Raw genomic sequence first — 21328 nt, forward strand, 5'->3', positions numbered from 1 at the left:
TATCTAAGAACCGTAAATGACGAGTTTAGTTTAGTAAGTGTGCGCAGTTTCGCTGTGCTAACTTAAACTGTTCGTTAGTTATGTGGGTTATTCACCTGTACCTACGGGTTCCATCTTAGATACGGCATCCATTTTGTCTCTTGCCCTCAAGTAGCCAGCGAACGGACACTGTCCGCTTCGTGACCCTGGGACTCCCACGATATTTGCGGAAGACGCATGTTCTTTGTAAGTTTCTTTATGATGAGGGGGATGATACTGTAAGGCAGATGGCCCCGCTCGAGGCTCATCTTGCCGTGCCAGTTTATTGTCTCAGCCGTGCATCTCATTAGGCACGTCCCTTTGATGCCTGTATCTCGTGTTTCCCGATACCTCCCCTTTTACACCCTTTTCGACTCGCCCACTGTTTCCATCTTCCTCTCCACCTGTTTTAGTTCCTATTTCGATCTGTTTTACTGCCGGTTGGAATTTGCTAATGTTGGGAAGATGGGTTTTTACAGTTGGGAACCACCAAATGTTTCCGCACTCATGTTCCGGACCTTATGTGCTTCAAAGTGACCAAAGCGACCCCTCTGAGGAATAATTATGGGAACCGGTTGTAAACTTTGTGTATCATGATGTCCTATGGGGAAAATCTGTATAAAAGGAGCGATCCACAGAACCAATTTGAAGCAGTCTCCCCAAGTTGCACGTGTTGTACTTGTCGTGACTTCTGTGTTCCCTGCAGTAATAAACCTTGAATCTTTGACGTCGAAGGAAGTGTCCCGTGTCTCTGTAGTTTGTGCGCCGAAACAGGTATCCCATGAAGGTTATAGGTGTTGTTCCCTGGCACCGCTGGTACTGATAAAAGTCCAGTCCTTCAGTTGGCGCCCAACGTGGGGCGACTTCAGCGGTACCGGTCCGGTCCAAAGCCTGATGTTCGTGAGGAACTTCGTGTGAAATCTCCGAGGGAAGGTGCACCCCGCTTCATCGATCCTGTTGTCGAAATAAGTGGCCCGAAGTTTTTCCCTGCGAAGATTCCCGCCTCCTGACGGCTGCAACGGACCGATGCCCTGACTGTCGACCTGTCTTCGACGCCCGGCGTAGATCTTTGTACAAAGCGAGACGATAGACGGGCCTTCCTGGTGACGCCATTGAAGTTCTGAGTTAAGTATTTGTGGGTCGCTCCCAGTCCTTAGTGATTGTTTTTAGCTTTTTGAAAGCTTTGGTGTTAACCTTTAAGGTTTTTGTTGTAATAGCTCATTGAGCTTTGTAATAGCCTCCTCAGGCTTTGTGGTAATAGCTCTCCGAGCTTTGTAATAGCCTTACGGCTTTGTTGTATTGCATGGTTCCATTGCATTTGTGGTTCTTAGTATTGGTTCTTAGTATTATTTGACAGTTGCAATTGCCAAAAACCGAGGGTTTTGACTTACACGAGGTGTTATTGCTTCGGTAATCCTTGAAGTTTGATACTAGGTTAGTGAGCACGATGCCTAGCCATAGTGGTTTGTTTCGTATTTTCAAATGTTGCGCAATGGACTCCCGGTTGGAGGACTCATGTCCGATACCTCCAGTTGGAACTCCGATACATGATCTATATAATCGACACGGTGTGGGTCCCATAATCTATAATGATTACTGGATCCGCTACACGAAGAAGGACGGTGACCTTAGATGGCCACCACACGGAACTTTTGAACTTTTGATTTTAGATAATCTTGAGGCTAAATTATTTTTAAAGAAAGCTAGGCCAGCTATGTTTGATTCCTTTCGAATATGGCGTAAAGAGGCCAAACAGAAAGAAATCAAACAACTTAAAAAGGATAAAAAGCAGGAATTTGTTCCGATAATGCAAGCTATAAAAGAATGTAGACAAGACAAAGAAGAAAAAGACCTGGAAATAGCTACTAGATTGCATCATATGAAAATAGATAAATGTTACCCAGCTTTACCGAATAAATCAGAAAAGAAAGAAGAAGATTTGAAGGAGGATTCCTTGCTATCATACTTGATGAAATCACCACCTCCTTATGTACAGGGTGCTACTGCTCCTGTAGTTCCTCCTGTAGTACCCCCTGTTGTTCCCCTTGTTGCTCCAGCGGCTGCGGGCCAGCCCGCTGTTAATCCTACGTTTGTACCTCCATCTGTTATCGTTCCTACTGCTCCTGTACCTGTACCTTCTCAGACTGTTGTTTCTGCTTCTCCGACTACCTTGTCCGTTCCTACTATGTCTTCTTTTACCTCTAATGTTGTTGCTCCTGTTTTTCTTTCTCCTTCTGTTCGTAAGCGTGTTCCTAATTCTGTTGCTACCCTTTATTCACCTCTTTCTGGTCCGTTATTTTTGTCTGATACATCTGAAACTCCTCAGAGACGGAGTCAGATCCCTAGTGGTAGGGAGAAAGAAACGTTAGTAACCATGGCACGTAAATGGATAAAACATCCTGCTAATTACACTCCACGTATAGTCTTTGAGACATTTTCTCAGTTTAATGAGCCTACGCAGAGATTCGTATTTGAGGAAATGTGTAACTTTTTGAGGGAGGAATGGTACGATGATGAAGTAGAGAATGTACCGTCCGACATAATTGAACTCCAGAGTAACTTTTCGAATGGTATGATTGTAGGTGACGATGTACGACGTGCCGTGGAACGTTTATTAGCATTTAGACCCGCAGCACGTTCTCGAGTGTCATTAGATGATACCACTGAGAATTGGAAAGCGGTTCCTGGTCAGTATCCCATGAGAGAAGTCCCGCCACTGTGGGTGCCTGGAGATCCGCAAGCTAACCCTCCGGTTCTGCCGCATTTTCAAAGGGTATGGATACATCTTCCATGGAAACGATCGGAAGTTTTGCAGGTGAAGCAATCCTTACCCGATCCGCGTAAAAATCCGGCTGGTTATTATAAGGAGTTATCACAACTGGTGGAAGCTTCTATTATGAATATTGCCGACATCGACATGTTGTTTGGCAACGTTGTACCGCAACCAGTTTGGGCTAAAATTCGTCAAGCCAATCACGCTGTTGAATTAGGGGGTGATTGGGCTGCACTGCTAGCAGCTGATGCATTACAAGTTGGTGGAGCTAAACCTGAACAATTGATCTTGGATTTGCCTCAGAGAATCATTACGCTCATGAAAACTCTCATGCCAGCGATGAAGGTGAACTGGGATAAGTTGTCAGCTTGTAAGCAAAAGAAAGACGAAAGCGTCTCGGATTTCTTTACGAGGTTTGAGGAAGCGTTTATCGACCACAGCGGCCAGGACATGGGCGCTGAGGGAGGTCAGCGGTTATTCGTTGACAAATTTGTGTCAAATTTGCTGCCTGAGCTATGCAACAAATTAAAGAATTCAGAAAGTGCGTGGGCAGTCTCAACCCCTGCGCAAATATTGGCAACGGCTCAGTATTATGAGAATAGGGAAAAGGAAGAAAGTGATCGTGTAGAAAAGAAAACGAAAGAACTCAAAACGAAGGTCTTGTTGCAACAAGCATACCCTCCGCGATCGAACCAAAATGATGCGCAACAGCAGTATCGACCCCGTGCACAGCCTGATAGGATGCAGCAGCGTCCTGACAACTTTGATCCCAGATCTACACTAGGATATAATCAATGCGCATATTGTAGGAAAGAGGGACATCTGAAATATGAGTGTCTTGCTTTAAAAGACCGTTTAAATGGTGTGTCAGCTCGAGGAAATCGTGGCAGTGGTCCTCAGCAGGCACCACGTGGTAGAGGTCGTGGTTCATCCCACAATCAGATTGATCGTCATCAGAATCAATCGGATGCAAATAATTATTTTGACCAGCGAAATGCGGGATCAGTTCGGTCTGCACAATATAATGTTGATGATTATTATATAGACCACGAGACTGTTGTAAATGACCACTACTAGGACAGCCTAAGACAAAGAGAGGGAGTAGTGTCAGTTCCGGTCGATCAGAGTGGGCCTTACGTTGCAGTGACTACATCGGGTGTAGTTGAGCCTTTTCTGTTAGACACTGGTGCGACAAAAAGTTCCATCATGCATTCAAAACTCCCTGGCGCACCTTTGTCTGGCTTAACGAATGTTTCCGTTGGATTCTCTGGCGCCCCTGTTAGTAACCCAGTCTCTAACCCTTTGTCTCTTATGATTGGACCACGTGAGCTAACGGCTCCACTGATTCTATCTACAGGCTGTGGTGAAAATCTTTTGGGCTTGGATTTGTTGAAACGATTATATGCAACATTGTATTGTTCCCCTGAAGGAGTGGAACTTACATTGGGGAGGAGAGTGATCTCTCCCATGTATTTATCGGTTGATAAATTCCCACTGGAATTGAATTCCCTCCCAGCGTCCTTATGGGCCACAGGTCCCAATGATGTGGGTCTGTTAGACATTCCACCCTATGTGATCCAATTAAAACCAAATGCGCGATTACCGCGGTTACCTCAATATCGTATTTCTCTTGAAGGCGAACGAGCACTGTTAGGAATCATTCATGATCTCATTGGAAAGGGTGTTGTTGAAGAAACTCGTGGAAACGTGTGCAATAGCCCTGTATTGCCAATTTTGAAACGAACTGACCCAACTAAACCTCCTGTGTATCGTTTTGTTATAGATTTGAGAGAGGTAAACAAAATAGTGGTTCCGCAATTTCCTGTGGTTCCCGACATTACGGCTTTACTAACAATGATTCCGGCATCTGCCTCCTGGTTCACAGTGATCGATTTAAAGAATGCTTTCTTTAGTATTCCGATCGCAGAAGAAAGCAGAGACCTGTTCGGATTCTCATTAGGAGGTCGCAGTTTTAGGCTAAAACGCGCTCCACAGGGTTACTGTGAGAGTCCATCAATCTACAGCCAAGCACTTAAAAGTCAGCTTGATGACTTTATATTGCCTAAAGGTGCAGCTTTGATTCAATACGTAGACGATCTTTTAGTGGCAGCTGATACAGAAGCTATTTGCAAAACGGCTACAGTATCATTATTGCACTATTTACATGACTTGCACCACAAGGTATCACCTTCGAAGCTACAGTATTGTTGCCAAGAAGTTACCTATTTAGGTCACTTATTGTCAAAAGAAGGGAGAAGGTTGACCCCAGAGAGAATTGCAGTGATTTCCCGAATGACTGTGCCGAAAACCCAGAGAGATGTTCGTGCCTTTTTAGGTATTACGTCTTACTGCAGACAATGGATTCCAAATTTTTCATTGTTGGCAAAACCATTGATAGCCCTTACGTGCAAGGATGTTTCATCTCCAGTACCTTGGTCTGAAGAATGTCAGAAAAGTTTTTCTGAATTGCGTGATGCGTTGTGTTCGGCTCCTGTGTTGGGTACTCCTGATTACAGTAAGCCGTTTACACTATACGTTCACGAGAGGGATGGTTGCGCGTTGAGTGTTTTGACACAATCTTTTGGTGGTAAGCAACGCCCATGTGCATACTTTTCTTCGACTTTAGACCCAGTAGCAAGAGCCTTGCCAAGTTGCTTAAGGGCAACAGCGGCAGCTGCGGCGTCCATTCGACAGTCTGCAGGTCTAGTCATGGGTAATATGCTCACGGTAATGGTTCCGCATGCAGTCGACACTCTATTAAACCGAACGAAAACTCAACATCTGACGAGCGCAAGATTGTCTGGGTATGAGTTGACGTTGTTGGCCAGTCATATACGGATAAAACGATGTAATGTGTTGAGTCCAGCAACATTGCTGCCGATCGACACAGAATCAAGCAGTGAAGCAGTACATGACTGCTACCTCAGAACTGAGAAAGAAACCAAGGGTCGCATTGACCTAAAAGATACTCCATTGATAGATCCTGATGGTACTCTGTATGTGGATGGTTCTTGTTTTAAATTACCGAATGGTGATGTGACAACTGCGTACGCTATAGTTACATTAAAAACAATTGTGGAGAGCGCAAGGTTGAGTCAAAATTCAGCTCAGGCTGCTGAGCTCATTGCCTTGACGAGAGCATGTGTATTGTCTAAAGATAAACGAGTGAATGTGTTTACAGATAGCCAGTATGCATTTGGTGTGGCACATAGTTTTGGACGACTGTGGAGAGAGAGAGGATTCCTTACGTCACATGGTAAGAAGATTCAGCATGGCCAGCTTGTGAATGATCTTCTGGATGCACTTACGTTGCCTAAGCAAGTGGCGATTGTTAAGTGTAGTGCGCATTGTAAAGTGACGGATGATGTTGGTCGTGGTAACGCGTTTGCGGATGAGACTGCTAAGGAGACTGCTCGGAACCTTAGCACTCGAATGTATGTGACGAGTTCGGTAAGGTGGCCTACAGAATCAAGTATGTGTGAAAACACTATTGAGAGTGTGAAATCCATTCAGAATGAGGCTACCGAGACTGAAAAGACGAAGTGGAAAGAAAGTACGGGAAAGTTGGATGCGAATGATTGTTGGATTGACTTGTCGGAACAGAAAAGATGGATGTTGCCTGATGCGTATGTGCTGGCTGTTGTGACTATGGCACACGGGTTAGCACATATTAGCGCGAAAGGTATCTGTAAATTGCTGTTTCCTGTGTGGAAGAATGATGGTATTACGAAATGTGCTGAACGTTTGGTTAAGAATTGCATGGTATGTTTGATGCATAATCCTGGTAAGGGCACTCCCACTCCACCTGGCCATTTTGCTCCTCCTGCATACCCTTTCGAAGTTATCCAGTTGGACTTTATTCACATGGAAAGATGTAATAACTTGAAGTATGTATTGGTTGTGGTGTGCGCATTCTCCCGATGGATTGAGGCCTACCCCCTTAAGGATAATACGGCTTTGTCCACGGCAAAAATTTTACTCAAAGAATATTTTTCCCGTTACGGAATGCCTCGGGTTGTGTGGTCAGACAACGGAAGTGAGTTTGTTGGGAGCGTGATGAAGAGTGTGTGTCGCGGATTAGGGATTGTTCAAAAATTTCATAGTGCAAACCATCCACAATCAGCAGGATTGGTGGAAGGGTACAATGGCACCCTTAAACTAAAACTAGCAAAGATTCAGGCTACGACAGGTCTTTCGTGGCCTGACGCTTTACCCTTAGCATTACTGTCAACAAGGGCAACTGTACACTCCCGAGTAGGGCTCAGTCCCTATGAAATAGTGTTCGGTCGTCCTGCCAATGTTTGGGGGGTCCCTAGACCAGGTGTTTTTTGTGAACTTGAGTATCCAATGTTGATTGATTATCTTCATGACTTGACTGCTAAACTGAGGTTAATTCACCAACAGGTTCACAAAGCATTGCCAACACAGACGGAGGGTCCAGGCCACCAACTCCAGCCCGGAGATTGGGTGGTAACGCGCAACTTTTCACGCAAGAACAATTTGGACCCTAGATTCACTGGACCCTACCAAGTCCTCCTTGCCACGAGAACTGCAGTTCGTCTCGAGGGAAAGAAAAATTGGGTGCACGCCACCCACACCAAGAAAGTCCCCATTCCGTTGCCAGCAGACTCGTGGGTAAGGAAAGGCATTGCATCAACTGAAACCGAAGGATTGTCAGCGTTTGTACCTTTCAGCGACGCACAACCTGTCGGAGAATCCTCAGTGCAGCCAAAAGGCATTACTGAACACTTGTCATCAGAAAACTCAAGACCAGAACACTCAACTGATCAACAGGGCGTTGTCCCTCCGATGGATCTTTTGTTTAATGAACAGACACGATCTGGGAAAACTCGTTATTTTCTGCGATCAAGCACCAGAGACTAATAAAAAATCCGTTCTGTCCCTTGATAAGTGCATTATCCCGTTTTTCCTGAACACTGTAAAACACTCACGTTATTACAATTATTTTGTATATTTATTGAGCTCCGTTCTTTACACCTTTTTGTTTCCACAGCTGAGAGACATTGTTTCTGCGTATATATATATATATATTTATGAAATAAAGACCGTAGGGCCGCGCGTGTACTTCCTCCTGGTTAGTAGGTCTTGACGCTAGGTTAAAGACCGTCGATGCCTGGGAACTCCTAGGAATTGACTATTGCTACACAGAACGAAGTGCGTCAAGAAACGTTGCGGACGGTCATAGGGAATGGCATTTTCGAAGCTGATGGACTTGGAAAGAGCTCAAGCAAGAAGATTCAAGCTGCAGCAACTCAGTCGTACCAAATGTTTCATATTTCAAATATTCGTATTGTTTATGACTATTTCTGCATTTTTGGTAGGTGCAGTGTATTACACAATGTTTCACTTCTTGTCTTCTATCATACCTACTCCTACCCCTGACCTTAAACTCATCCCCACTGACTCTCCTCATTCTTTTCACATCTTACCTGAACACGAGCAGGCTAGACGTGCAGAATTCCGCAATAATTCCTTTATTCAACTCCTTCATCAGCATCAGTTAGTGGTTAACACTACTAATTGTTGGGTATGTGGGTTGATGCCCCATACTACGGATAAGGGAATTCCATATCTAGTGTTACCGTATAGCTCCCAAGGGTCTGCTCGAGCATTTCAAACAATGTTTCGAAGCGCACTGGGTTTCCACCCCATTCGAGAACCACGTTCCCCTTACTCTGGTCCTACCTCGTACCAAAAATCTTTGTCGATAGCAATAGAGGATTTAGATAGCGATATCTATGATCTTTCGCTTATCCCTGAAGAAGAGGTACAAGCCTATAGGATTTTAAGTAGAGGCGAATATAGTGTGTTCACTAATGAAAAACAGCTTAAAGATTCACCTCCGATATGGGTCGTACCCCACATTGGTAATTTTTGTCTAATAGGTCGTGGCCGTAGATCGAAAGCTCGACTTGGAGAGAGTGCTTGCACTGAAAATTATATATTGCCAATGGTCTCGTCCCCTGTGTTCCTGGCTGCCAAGGGTACCTACTTTATCTGTCATGATCGTGCATATGCATGGTTGCCCTCTGACTTTGTGGGCTCATGTTTTATCGCAAACTTGTTGCCTCCGACGTTCACTGTAGACGCAGATTATCACAAGACTAGAGTTGTGAGAGGCGTAATTAACGAAGAGGATACTGCCGGTCAAGAGGCAGGAGACTTTTTCAAGGGTTTCCTCCCGTTTTGGGGACCTATGGTTAATAGTAGGAATCTGAGACAGTTGACTCGAGTGGTAGAATCGACAGCTAATATTACTGCCAGTGCCCTTGGTAATATCACCACAGAACTTCAGGCGGATAGACTTATGACGTTACAAAACCGTATGGTTTTGGATGTGATCTTAGCAGATCGAGGTGGGGTCTGTAAGGTGATCCATTCGGCCTGCTGTATTTTTATTCCTGATAACGCTCCGACTGTCTATCAAGCCATCTCGAGGTTGCATAAAATTTCCGAATCCATACACGTGGATGTAGGGGATTGGACGCTACTTGGATGGTTTTGGGGCCTGATGTCGACTTGGGGTTGGAAAATTCTGACGATCATTGGAGTCGTTGTAGTGTTCCTGTTCACGTGTTGCCTTTGTGTACAGTGCGGTCCTGCCTTATGTGGCCTCTGTGCTACAACGTGTATGAGACAGCCACCTGTTACCAAAGGGTCTCGATTGGACAGAGCTATGCTGCAACAACATCTCGAGGGTCTGATGAATATCGAATATGATTCCGACTAGTGCTTGCCTACATGAGGGCAAAAGGAGCGTCTGAGGTTCCGTGACAATTTTAGGTGATGTTTTCGACTCATATGGTCGAGTCTGGTATCTAAGAACCATAAATGACGAGTTTAGTTTAGTAAGTGTGCGCAGTTTCGCTGTGCTAACTTAAACTGTTCGTTAGTTATGTGGGTTATTCACCTGTACCTACGGGTTCCATCTTAGATACGGCATCCATTTTGTCTCTTGCCCTCAAGTAGCCAGCGAACGGACACTGTCCGCTTCGTGACCCTGGGACTCCCACGATATTTGCGGAAGACGCATGTTCTTTGTAAGTTTCTTTATGATGAGGGGGATGATACTGTAAGGCAGATGGCCCCGCTCGAGGCTCATCTTGCCGTGCCAGTTTATTGTCTCAGCCGTGCATCTCATTAGGCACGTCCCTTTGATGCCTGTATCTCGTGTTTCCCGATACCTCCCCTTTTACACCCTTTTCGACTCGCCCACTGTTTCCATCTTCCTCTCCACCTGTTTTAGTTCCTATTTCGATCTGTTTTACTGCCGGTTGGAATTTGCTAATGTTGGGAAGATGGGTTTTTACAGTTGGGAACCACCAAATGTTTCCGCACTCATGTTCCGGACCTTATGTGCTTCAAAGTGACCAAAGCGACCCCTCTGAGGAATAATTATGGGAACCGGTTGTAAACTTTGTGTATCATGATGTCCTATGGGGAAAATCTGTATAAAAGGAGCGATCCACAGAACCAATTTGAAGCAGTCTCCCCAAGTTGCACGTGTTGTACTTGTCGTGACTTCTGTGTTCCCTGCAGTAATAAACCTTGAATCTTTGACGTCGAAGGAAGTGTCCCGTGTCTCTGTAGTTTGTGCGCCGAAACAGGTATCCCATGAAGGTTATAGGTGTTGTTCCCTGGCACCGCTGGTACTGATAAAAGTCCAGTCCTTCACAGTGACCAGAAGTTTTGTGAGTCATACAACTCCACTGATAAAATTTCGTACGTAAAGCATAAAATATGTAGACAACCAGTATGGATATGGGGCATCCCCGCTCATTCTGCAACAAAGAGGTCTAAATGTCTAGATCAGAAAAACAAAAAAGAGGAAATCTCACAAACCACTGGCACTTTGGAAGTGGTACAACACCATTGCAGTAATGTCTACCTAACCTAGGAGATAACGCAAAGGGAAAAAAATGCTTAGAACACAAATCAAATCTAAAAGCGACCTTGACACTAGAAGGGCAATCACAATAAAATATGCAAAAACCAAACCAAAGTCAAGCATTAATTCAATAACAGACTGAACCCAGAAAATAATTAAGATTCCTTAAACCAAACTTCCAACTCCCAGATCTTAAGGTAGGCTCACCGGATGGACCCTTTGAGTCATGGTCTTTCTGTCAAATAACCAGTGCATTCTGGGATTTGTAGTCTTGGTTTACTGCAATCAATTAGACCTGAATGATACATTGCAATCGTTTGGAAAAAGGACTGGAGGGTAACGATAGTTTGAAGAGGAGCAACTGTAGGGACACACATTTCTCCAATCAGTTACTGACTTAAAAGGGTTCCATTGCTATATTGACAAAAAAGAAGTGTGAATGGAGCAAAGGATTTCATTATTCATCATACTGCTGTGACATAAATACTTCAGGGGAAGAAAATGGCAGCAAGTGGTACTCACAGCCAGGATCAAACTGTCCCGAACCCACCCCCAATTCCATCTGAGCCAATATGATGGAGCAAAACCATCGAAAGCACCATTTAACTTGGAAAATTCTCCAACGTGCAAGTTACTGCCTGGTGATGGGAAAACTGGAAAAAAATGGAAACAAGTTCTCAATCCACGAACAGCAAAAAAAAAGGCCTTAACCAAAAACACTTCATATCGCGACGGACGCGTCTTTCGATGAAAGCAAAGCCCAACCAGGCACAGGACGACCAAAACAAACAAACAAACCTGGCATGCCCAAGATGTACCCTCCGTCATTGCATACCTCCAATTCCAAATTAGATTAACCTCCAAATACAGGTTGGTACAATTTTCTATAAATGACAGTTATCATGCAGCACTTGTCGGCGTTCACTAAAACACCGAATTATACATTTTGTCTGACATGAAACCAGCCAGGCTGTTAACTGAGACACTTTAGAGGCTCTCCGGCACAAATGATACTGCGTCATACAGGGAATGAGGTAACCTGCTCAGTGGGTTAATGCTCCTGCAGCAGAAATGTCAGCAACCTCGAGCACCGGAGGGGCCCACTCAGCCTTCTGTCGTTGTGAGGAAGAAGAAATGACCCCCTCCCCCCCCCTCGAGTTGACGAACACATTCACCTGCTGCTAACATCTCTAGAAAGCGTCTTGACTGTGACAGCAAGCGTCGTATAACACACATTATTCATTCTTCAATAATTATTAAGGCGAAATAGGCTCAGTTCACCATCATCTCTTAAACTGCCCCTATCCACCCCCAGGCGCGCGAAACAATGGGTGTCCCACGGCTGGCACGATGCACACTGGCGCGTGCGGCCGCCGGACGTGGGATGCACTGGCAAGCCTCTTGTTCAAGATGAATGTCAGGCTTGTCCGGCTCCTCAGAGACGCACGTGCATAACTGCATAGAAAAAATAACATCTATCTGCGAAACACCAACCGAGACGAGCGGTGTGGACTAGTGATTTACTACTACGTCAAACACTTGTGCACGTCCTAAAAGGATACCCAGTACATACAAATATGTATGTATACATAATTATATATAATCAGGGCTTTAAGAGGGCCGGGTCTCCAGGGGTCTAAGCACCGGCAGTTTTTTAAAGGAGGCCTCGAAACGGGTCTCTATCGGGCTCTGTTTTGAGCCCTGGCACAGGTGGTCCGTTTTTTTCCGGACTGCAGTGACAGTAGTTTGCTGTCACTGTAGTCTGGAAAAAAGTGCCAGGGCGAAAAACAACCTGATAGAGACCCGTTTCTAGACAGCAAGCAAATCGATGTTGCCTGCCCTCACTTCTCACTAGTGGAGAAGTGTAGTAACCACGCTATGCTGGTGTGATGTAAACCAAAGTAGGTTTATTTATAAGTTAGTCAAAAGGTGGTTAAATCCTGTAGATGGTAAGTTACAGTCAATTCATAGCCCCACCAGGAGTAGCCTGCTGGCTGCTCAGCCCCATTCATCCAACTGTCACTCTCCACAGTCACTCAAGCCTTGCACACCTAGCTCACACACCAAACATTCCATTTAGAACACTCACACAGGCTGAGCAGCTAAGGAGAATGTAGTAACTTGGGTCCAGACTGAAGGTAGCTTTTAAGTAGATTTATTAGGACAAGTTATACAAATACAAAAACCCCACCAGGAGCGTCTGGCTAGATGCTCAGCCCAAGACCAACTGTGATGAATCAGGTCATAACATTCTAAATGACATCATATTTACAGAGTTCCACTGGTGGAGTAGAGGAAGACATGAGAACACATTTATTAAGATATTACATATCCTCCTTTCTCAAAAGAACACAAAGAAAGAAACTTAGATAAGAAAATAATACATCACAGAAAAGCATAAGAGTGAGCAGAATCAGAATAAAAGACGTTCAAAAGAGAAGTAAAGAGAATTGAAGATCCAGCAATAAAAGTAAAGACAATATAAGAGAGATGAGGAAGCAAACTAAATACAAATAGAGATTCCATATTAAATCCCATAATAGACATATTACTCATCCTCCTCTCTAAACACAGAAAAAGAAAGAAAAGTTAAAGAATAGGTAGGAAAACCATCAATGGCAGTTCAATTTACACCCACTGGCCAGGTAAGTTAGAAAAGGACAGCACAAATCAGGGGAAAACGAATAGACAGTGAGGGAATGGAATAACTTCTCTCAACTCTCACTATCATAAAAGAAGAAAAATAATTATAAGAAAAATTCAAACTGGGCTAAAGTGGAAAATATCAAATAAGTATTAAGAACAAAAACGCCCAGAGTAAACTGACCCATGGATCAAGGTAATAAAAACCATGCACCCACATAGGGTAAAACAACTAACATGGGCAACCTCCGGAGAGATATTGACATGCGTAAAGTTAGTAACAACCCAAACTCACACTAAATACCAAGAGGAGAAAAAGAACAAAGATGGTAGTGAGAGTAACTTAACTTTACAACATGGATAAATATAGTGCACTGAACTAATGGGACGACACCCCACTAATATCCACAAACAGAAATGCGCAAACAGTGTACTAACAGACAGGACTATAACCCTGTGAGACACTACTGTTCGTGGTACAGATTATGCACCGTGAAAAAGAAGCAGAGAAAACAGTGCACTGAAAAAAACAAATCACCTGTAAATTCTGTATACAGAAATAGCATGAGGTAAGTATTAATTGGGCTAGAACCCAAAATAGAACGAGTGAAATTCATGACTTCTCTTAAGAAAGAGAAAAATAAATACTGCTCCAAATCTTAAGTTAAGGTATAAATGTAGGTCCAATATTGTACATTGAGGTCAATAAATAACCGAGACAAAGCCTAAATACAATAAACTACCTAGAAAATGACCACTATGTGAAAAAGCTTGCTGAAACGACTGAGACCTAAATATTGTGCACTGTGAACGAAAGGTAATATGCACTGTATGAGACTAAACTTAATTGTGCACAAATAACTGTAATTGGTAATTGGTGTGCCTATCACCGCGAAGGTTGACAGGCAAAGCGTGAAATTACCTTCATAACATTGAAACACATGTCTTTCAAAATTATTATATCTTACAGTAGACATCATGTATATGAAATAAATAATACTGTAAATTGAATAAAAACTACTGTAAATAATCAATAACACCAGTCGCCGGTGAGCGACTTCTCACCCGGGGTCACTGCATATTGTTTTCTGCAGACGCCGCCGAGTTTTCGTAGTAATTGTTGAATTATGTTTGAAATTAACCTTGACATTACGTTTATGAGGAAAACATCATCCATGTTGTTGCTCAACTTTTTGATCAAATAGTTCATAAGACAGCACGTAATAAGAGGCAGGTAAAAAGCTATAACTCTAAGATGGCCGCTACGTAGAACGTGATGACTTGAAAGAAGAGTTTTGATCACTAACACTCCGTGAGGGCTCAGTGACGTAATCAGTTACAACTTGAAACTGCAGGAGAAGGATGGCTCCACACGGAAAATACAACCGTCACTTAGCAGATGAAGATAAGGTTAGCGAGAGGTATAATCTCCATAGCGTCCAACTCTCATGGGACCGATGTTATAATATAGAGGAACATTTACTGTCAAGCCGGCATTTGGGGATCGAGTGATAACGAGTGAAATGTACTTCAATCTGGCACCTGAAGATTGGGTGAAAATGTGTGAAATGTACGTACTTAATGTATAGAGTGACCGTGGACACTAAATTGGAAAATCAAACATCACACAGCGTCATACTCCTTTCTTCTGGGGCGATTATTTTCAAAAGACAACATTACCTCACTTGTTTTAAAGTTGCTGAAATTTCGAGTGTTTTGAATACACATCGCACACAAAATAAATTGACGTTTATGTGACCAGTAGATGGCAGTAGCGATTTATCATTCAGTCTCTCATGTAGTTACTAACTTCAAAATTATATAGAAGTTAAACTCGGAAGGTTATTGGAAATTCAGGCAGTCTGTGGATATTTAAACATTAAAAAAATGGAGATACTTGAAGGTTTAAAGAAGCGATGAAAAGTTCCTCTGACTAACTGTCACTGACATAACACGGTAAGATCATGGATTACTTTGCACATAATCTGTCAGAGTTGCTGTCTTTACTGCTAACTTTCAGAGCTGCTGTCTCTTCTGCTTACAGTTAGGTTTTTAGTCAATAAATAGTATTTATTTAACGTATCCACAAACGCTTCCAAATATTCAGAGAGTCAGGGAAGACAGATAATTCAAAATTGCACAGTCACAGATTAATACAGAAATTCCTCCGTTTCAAGATGCTTTTAACACCTAACAGGAGTCTTTTGTTGTTAGTGCTCCGTTTCAAGATGCTTTTAATCCTTTACAGGAGTATTTCGTTGTTTTAAAAGCTTTTGCTAATTTCTTTCAAAGTTTCGAAGTTAATGTAAAAGGATTATTTTACCTTTGACAAAGTCACTGCTGTTGTATGGTTGAAGTGTGTCAAGTTGACAGGAACCAAGTTGAAGTGCGATGAGGGCGACCTGTGCAGAGGTCACTGGTGGGGCTGATTTCTTGACAGTTGGTTCACAGCAGTGTTGATAGGTAAAATCCAGATGTACTTGCTTGTAGAGGTGATTGATGTAGGTTCTTTTAGTATCGTCGCCAAATTAATGTAGTAACTTGGGTCCAGACTGAAGGTAGCTTTTAAGTAGATTTATTAGGACAAGTTATACAAATACAAAAACCCCACCAGGAGCGTCTGGCTAGATGCTCAGCCCAAGACCAACTGTGATGAATCAGGTCATAACATTCTAAATGACATCATATTTACAGAGTTCCACTGGTGGAGTAGAGGAAGACATGAGAACACATTTATTAAGATATTACAGAGAAGAATAACATGAGATATATAGTAAGAGGAGAATACTACATACCTCTTTCCTTATAAATGAAAGACAGTGCTAAACATCATGAAACTATATGCTTAAGGAAATAAGATAAGGTAAAACTAAAAATACATTAACATCATAAAACTGTAAACATATCAGTAAAAGAATAGTTGATGAATATGTACCAAACATCCTAGAGTTGTAAACAGCTTAGTAAAGGATGTTGTTTCGTCAAAAGATAGGCAACATAGTCAATAACCCTGGGATGATATACATAATAACACCACTAGAGGGAAAGAAACTACGCAATAAAAAGAGAAGGGAAAACGGTAAAAATATATGAAATACAACATACCCATCTCCCTTCTTTAATATTGGCAACAAAATTGAATAGAACGTGTAGATAATCACATGTAGGGAAACTCCTTATAAATATGTGGAAAGAAGGACAGTCTACCCAATTTCCTGCCCCCAGCCTAAACAGGGAACAACCAACATGTACGTAAAAGTGTGGACAAAAGGGACTGTTACCAAGTGTCCTGCCCCCCACCCTTAACCACTTGGCTGCTAAGGGGTGTGCATGTAGGTCCATTGACTTTCCATTGAAATCAATGGGCCCTACATGACGAGTTACCCTTGTCATTAGCACTGAAGGGGTTAACAGGGACAACTAAATGTGGTCTCCATGTAGAGACCTATGTAGTCTCTAAGCAGAGACAATTCACTAAAAACTAAGGGACTAAAAACCCAGTGTCGTGTCCTAAACCAAGTTAAGAGACACAAAAGCTAAGTCCTGTATTTTGGACAACAAAAGTGTAGATGTGGACAATAAGGACTTGTACCAAATGTCCTGCCCCTCGTCAACCAAAAGGGACAACCTAAAATAAATGTAATGAGAGCATAAGGACTTACACCTTATGTCTTGCCCCACCAGGAACAACTTGTGATATCACTCCAATTATACGGAGACAAACTATATGTAAAGTTTTCAAATCGTGCGGCGCAAGGCGTCTTAAGCACGCAGGGTCCTACCCCTGCAACAATCTATCGTGCGGCACAAGGTGTCTTACGCACACAGGGACCCACCCCTGCAACCTGTAAAAATGATCACCCTCACGTAAGGGTAAAAGCGTAATGTAAACTGTAATTTAAACTGTAAAATTGAATATAAAAAGAATCCCAAAGCTTACTCTGGCGTAGAGCCAACCCTCATGTAAGGGTACACAAATCTCAACAAAAACTCAATCCTCGTCGCCAAAAATAAATGTAGTAACCACGCTATGCTGGTGTGATGTAAACCAAAGTAGGTTTATTTATAAGTTAGTCAAAAGGTGGTTAAATCCTGTAGATGGTAAGTTACAGTCAATTCATAGCCCCACCAAGAGTAGCCTGCTGGCTGCTCAGTCCCATTCATCCAACTGTCACTCTCCACAGTCACTCAAGCCTTGCACACCTAGCTCACACACCAAACATTCCATTTAGAACACTCACACAGGCTGAGCAGCTAAGGAGAAGAATAACATGAGATACATAGTAAGAGGAGAATACTACAAGAAGTTAAGGCACGAAGTCATGCCAGGTGAACGTTTTGGGGGAAGGGAAATCCTTTAAAGAGTCATTTTCTTTATGGATTTCCCGTCTCTTTTTGAAAGAGCGATTCAAAAAGTGGGGGTGGTGATGGACAGAGTATCGGAATTAAACAGAACACTCGTACCCAGTCAAAAGATCAGGGCTTGATCCATCACCGTATTTTAGCTCACTGCACCATCCCAGCTCAGAACCTGGCTATATGCAAATTAGTCTGTCCCTGGCCCAGTGCATCATGGGAACAGAAAAAAACAATAGGAGGGAGGTAGAGTATAGGGGTAGGATTCTTACTCCACGGGCACTGTTACATAAACAAAAAGGAATCCTACTCACAGGGAAAGGGGAAAGGGTGTCTTCCACATGTGTGGGGACATTCAGTGTTTTGTTAAATACCCCTCACACACCAACAGTCCCCTTGGTGTCATGCTTCATCATCGGGGTCTTCGCACCCCTCTAACGGGATGCGGCGTGCTTCGACCTACTTTTACGCGGGAGCACTGTAAGTAGGACTATGTGTGGTGTGTGTGATGTAAGTGAGGCGGTATGGAATGTGAGTGGTGGGGTTTGGTGAAGGTTAAAAAGTACCTGGCTCGTGGGTGTATGGAAAAAACGTTATTCTAAACCCCGGGCTGGTACTATTAAAAGAGTGCAGAGTGAGGTATTTATCTGTCGTAATTATGGACAGTACCTCTGGTGTGCGTCGACATGTTTCGGAGCGTGTGCTCCTTCTTCAGGACGGGGGCACAACTTCCCACCTTACTCACGTATTTCTATTGTTTGTGTAAATTACAAAAAAGTGCAAGACTATATACAGTGAATTAGTATAAAATTAAGGCTATAATGTGCCTACAGCGGTTTGTGACCATGCACTTGCATGACCTACAAAGAAAAAGAAGAAAAAGAAAATGAATGTGGTTGCCCTAGTTAGGGTGGCTCAAACAGGTGCAGTCACCTGGAGCACCACATGGCATATTCGCCCTGTAAAGGTAAAAAGACAAACTAAAACACACAACATATAAGCACACACAGATGGTAATTTTCAAATATGGTCATACTCATTGTGAATTGATGTCTTGCTTCATGAGCATTCTTGGACGTCTGGGGATGATTGCTAATTTTGCAATCTAAAGGAACAAAGGATTGTTTTCAGTTTTTTACTCACTGTTCGTTTGGAAAGTGGCCTTGTCTTATTTATCAATACTCACTAACTCGGGACAAAGTGAGCCTCTGTGTTTCCCCAACCGCTGTTCCGCTGGTTTAGCTAGCGACGGGTACTGCGCGCCTTTTATACTTTGAATGCCTAAGTACAGTGCTATCCTCATTGGCTTATTGTCGGACATGCCTGCAGCCCATATATGGCTAATCCGTTCATTCTTACCGACACACCATATACGGTGTGTCCGGTTATGCGGGATGTGCAGGTGAGATGTCAGGTGTGGCTGTTGAGGGTTAAAGGACGCGTGCGCACAGGATCGATGGCTTGCACCTGCGTGCGGGCCATAGGGTTCTTTGCTTCTTGCGGGCAGGCGCATGCGCGTTAGAATAGTGGTCCACGCATGCGCACGAACGCTGGAGATTAGTGCGTTCTCATCGGTATTGGAAGCGCATGCGCGTCGTTTTAGTGTCTGCATGTAGAGCTGTTTTAGCGTGCACTGGGATAGTCTAGCTCAGTGAGGTTGGGCAGTTGTATCACATACCGAAGATCATTACCCAGGTTTTGTTCATTCATAATTCCATGTGGTTAATAAAAGCTTAGGTGGAAAAAAGTTCACTTTGCTGCTACATTAATGTTAATTACCTCATATTGATGAGTGGAGAGATATAGTTATTAACAGGACAGTTGGCCCCAGGGCACATCATCATTCAGTCCCTCGATATGTGTTCCTAGACGGAACACCCACCGTTGTTCCTTTTGAAAAAGACCCATTTTGGATGGCAAGTGTTCAATCACAGTCCATTTTAGGTCGTTCACACAATGTTGTTTTTCCAGATAGTGTGTTGCCATTTTTGTTGTGGACTTTTTGCAGCGGACATTGCTTTTGTGTTCACCCATCCTTGTCTTTACAGGTCTCGTGGTCATGCCCACGTACTCCAAACCACACGGACAAGTGATCATGTACACCACATTTTTAGTGTTACAATTCGTGAATTGTCTTTGTTCCCAAGTTGTACCGTTTCTGAATGTTAAGACTTGACTTTTTTCCGTGAGGTGACAACTGCTACAGTTCCCACATGGGAAATGTCCCTGTATCCCAATAGTGGTCTGTCTGGTGGTGGTATTTGGCTTAGGTCTGGTGTGTACCAATAGGTCTCTAAGGTTCCTACCACGGCGGTGTGTGTGCATAGGTTTCTCCATATTGAGGTTCCCACAATTCAATATCCTCCAGTGTTTATTTATAATTCTGGAAATCTCATTTGACATTGTGGAGTAAGTGGTGACACATATAGGTCTTTTTTTCTCTTCCGGGGTCGGTATTTTATCCTCCAGGAGTGCTTCCCTGTGATTGTTCTTGGCCCTTTTCAAAGCCTTCTCAATGATTTTCAGGGGGTACTGTCTCTGTAACAATTTCGTTTTTAGTTCACCGGCTTGTGACTTATAGTCGGTCAGTTCTGTGCAGTTGCGTCTCAACCTCAAGAATTGTCCATAAGGGAGATTTTCCCTTAGGTGCCTAGGATGGAAACTATCATACCTCAATAAGCAATTTCTTGCTGTAGGTTTGAAATGCGTGGTGCTTTTGAGTCTGTTCCCGTCAGCATAGATGTTGAGATCGAGAAATACCATAGCTTTGTTTGAGATGGTGCTCGTGAATTTCAGATATATGTTTTGAATGTTTAGCCAGTTGACAAACTTCATGGCTGTATCTGTATCCCCGTCCCAGATGATGAAGACGTCATCAATATACCTTTTCCAGGTATTGATGTGGGTTCTGTATGGGTTATCTGTATGCAGTATCTTGTTTTGCTCAAGATGATGGACATACAGTCCAGCCAGACTAGGAGCAAAAGTACTGCCCATACTGGTGCCGTGGCTCTGTAAGTATATGGTCTTTTCATACTGGAAAAAGTTGTGTTGCAGTGCCAGGAAGATACACTCGAGAACTAGTCCTCGCGGGGTTTGGTACTTCCATTGGCTAGTAAACAGTACTTCCTCAATTATTTGGAGAGTCTCATCATGTGGTAGGCTAGTATATAAACTCTCTACGTCTAGGCTCAGCAGCAGTTGTTTCGTGGGGTCAAAACTCTTATCCTCCAACAGCTGTAGGACAGATTTTGTATCCCTCAGGTAGGTATCAGTTGATTGTACCAGTGGGCGAAGGAAGGCATCTGCAAATTTAGAGAGTGGCTCAAGGATCGAGCCAATCCCTGACACTATGGGTCTCCCGGGTGGGTTGTTGATGTTCTTGTGGATCTTTGGAATACAGTAAAAGTATGGAATACGTGGTAAGGATTTTTGTAAAAATTCGGCTTCCTTTTTGCTTAGTCAGTTGGGGGCCAGCGCCTCCTCAACCATCCCTCCAATTCTGATGCGTAACTTTTCCGTTGGGTCTTCCTGGAGGATTCTGTAATTCCGTGTGTCTGACAGTAGTCTTATGCATTCAGTATCGTATGCTTTTAGGGTTTGTAGGACAATTGCTCCGCCCTTATCTG

The sequence above is a fragment of the Lissotriton helveticus genome, chromosome 1_1 (genome assembly GCF_964261635.1).
Source record: "Lissotriton helveticus chromosome 1_1, aLisHel1.1, whole genome shotgun sequence".
NCBI lineage: Eukaryota > Metazoa > Chordata > Amphibia > Caudata > Salamandridae > Lissotriton > Lissotriton helveticus.